Source organism: Diospyros lotus, chromosome 6, assembly GCF_014633365.1.
Source record: "Diospyros lotus cultivar Yz01 chromosome 6, ASM1463336v1, whole genome shotgun sequence".
Taxonomy (NCBI): domain Eukaryota; kingdom Viridiplantae; phylum Streptophyta; class Magnoliopsida; order Ericales; family Ebenaceae; genus Diospyros; species Diospyros lotus.
This window is the reverse complement of record NC_068343.1, coordinates 24893314-24895854: the sequence shown is the minus strand read 5'-3', so window position 1 is coordinate 24895854 and position 2541 is coordinate 24893314. Positions and strand designations below refer to the sequence as shown.

Sequence of the window (2541 nt, the reverse complement as noted above, 5' to 3'; positions counted from 1 at the left end):
TTGACAGTTGATAGGAGCTTGCCAATGGAGATAAGTGTAACAGCTCACTCCCACTTATGGGCCCTACCGGTGAATAACTGGTCGGATTACTCACACACCACCAAACTAATGAAGAGATGGACTATGTTTCATTGGGAAACGTCTTAGGTGGGGCTAGGCTTCGTCTTTCCCTTCGCTCTACTAGAGAAGTGGGTCCCAAAACATAAAAAGAAACATAACGGATGAGACCCAAAACTCGAGTGAATTTCACCTTTCTTTAGCTCGTCTCACCACAAGTCAAATGTGAGACCAGACACAAGACTAGCATAACAAATATCTACTAAGTATTGGGGATTTATGGGAAATACCTCTTTGATTCTTACCTGATCCTAAAACTTGGCTCCAACAAACAAGCCACTAACAACCAAAAGTCTACACAATCATATACTACATTATACCGATTACAACAAACTGGATACCATCCAGCGCCCAACAACATACACATTCACCCACAAGGATATATACATATTCACATACAAGAGATAATACAATTTACGATGCGACAACGCTAGTCACCACTTTAACCTCCCGATATAATCCTTGCTTGCATCTAGACTTGCAACATCTACAACACGAGATAAACTTATGAGTCACAATGATTCAGTAAGGGTGCAAATGAATGTAAACAAGATAATATATGAAATGCAATGACAAATAAATATGCATGAATGACGACGCATCACTGTTCTTCGAACCTACTTGTTCGAGGCACTTACCTCTCATATTATCCCTAACATACATCTAGTCTCTCCCATGGCCATAGGACTCCACTAGACTACCTATAGAACATGCACAACACACCACTATAAACAACATATATTTAACCATATTACAAAACATTCGCATGGCCGCCACCATTGGGGTCGTCTTTTACCTAGCTCGAAACCTGATCTCTGCCATGGACGAGAATGCTAGCCCGAACTTCGAACTCTTCTAGGATCACTGCCTCCTAGGTCGACCCTAGATGCAATCACAAACCAAACAACAAAATTAAACCAGGGTCTATTTTACTATTCACCGCAAAAGACCCACTAATCAACCACTTCCAATAGCCCCAACCGAGGGTCTAATCTAACCAACAATTCACATTACATCATCTCACATAATGCAAATAATTAGAAATAAATAATTATTTTACCTCATCGAACCTGGAAAAGAAAATCGGCCAAACGCTCGCACCGGCGTCGCCTTATGGGACATCACCTTATGCTCAAAACCTTTTTTTCAAGCTTCCGACACACTCCTCGAGTCCCAAATTAATTTTCAGAATTTTCTCCCTTTTTTTGAATTTTTTTGATATTTTTTCCCTTATTTTCTCCTTTTTTTCCAAATTTTCTTATTTTCTTTAATTTCTTATTTTCTTCTCTTCTTCCTCCTTTCTTTTCATCTCTCCTGCGCGCCTGCTCCTTCTTCTTCTTCTGCGCGTCTGGCCCGCCTGCAACTGCACATGGCCCGGACGGCCATTGCCATCCGGCCCTCCGACCACCGCTGTTTCCCAAGCCGCCATCACCGGCAGCGCTACACCGATTGGCCTCTGCTGCAAGCAGCACCACGCGCCGCTCTGCGCACTGCCATGGTAGCTGCAACCACTGTCGTTGCAATCCAGCATCATCGGCCGGCCAAACAGCCTCTTGTAACTGCTCGTCATGCCCTCGCCGGCTGCCTCTGCGCATCCCAGTGCGTTAGCTCCGTCGGCCTTCATCGTTTCATCGCCCAGCCTCCATCTCTTCATGCCATCGCTGCCATGGCCGATTCACAACCGCTATTTCAAGCTACACCATCGGTCGGCCACGACCACTACGATCGACCGCTGCCGATCTCATCTTTTCTCTCTCTCTCTCTTTCTGATCTCACTCTCCCTTCTCTTCTCTGTTTCGAATCCAAGAAAAGCTACTGTTGATGGCTTGCGCCAGCGCATCCAATGCATATATATATATATATATATGTTACGTAATTTACATATTAATCCACCATTTTCTCCATAATTTCACTTAAGAAATTTTAAATACGCTTGAAAATTTTTTATAATTGCTCTTGGACCTTCCAAAGCTTAATTTAACATTTTTTTTTATTTCTTCAAAATTAATATCCGACTTCTACTTGGGAATACCGATTTCATCCATACACTTGCACGGGGCCTTTATTCTACCCAATGACACCTTAGGGTTTCCTCATTTGCAAAACCGGACCACCATTAGGGTCCCATCAGCCTCCCGGAGGTCCCCTGCAACCATTCGGTACTGACACCCATTTAGGCTTATACAGAATTTATTTCAAAAATTATTCCCGATCTCATTGCTTTTAACGTCATCAACCTCACCTCGAGACGCTCACCAATCTCATGCCATGTTCCCTAAACATCCAAGTCCCGAGGCACTCCCTGTCGTTGATTCGATATTTGCTAATTCATTTATCAAAACTGACCTTAAGGCCTGTCGGATCGCTCACTATCCAAATTACCAAAATGCCCATCCCAGAGCCCATCATTTCATTTCCCGCCTT

The 2541-nt window shown here is 43.5% G+C and overlaps 1 long non-coding RNA gene across 1 annotated transcript; it reads right to left on the bottom strand.

The window, feature by feature from the left end:
* Nucleotides 1–344: 344 nt before the first annotated feature.
* LOC127804723 (uncharacterized) lies at nt 345–1918 on the bottom strand. The gene is made up of 3 exons (XR_008023713.1): nt 1178–1918; nt 914–999; nt 345–604 (listed from the first exon to the last, which is right to left on the bottom strand). It is a non-coding gene; the product is annotated as an uncharacterized LOC127804723 (long non-coding RNA).
* Between the last annotated feature and the right edge of the window lie 623 nt (nt 1919–2541).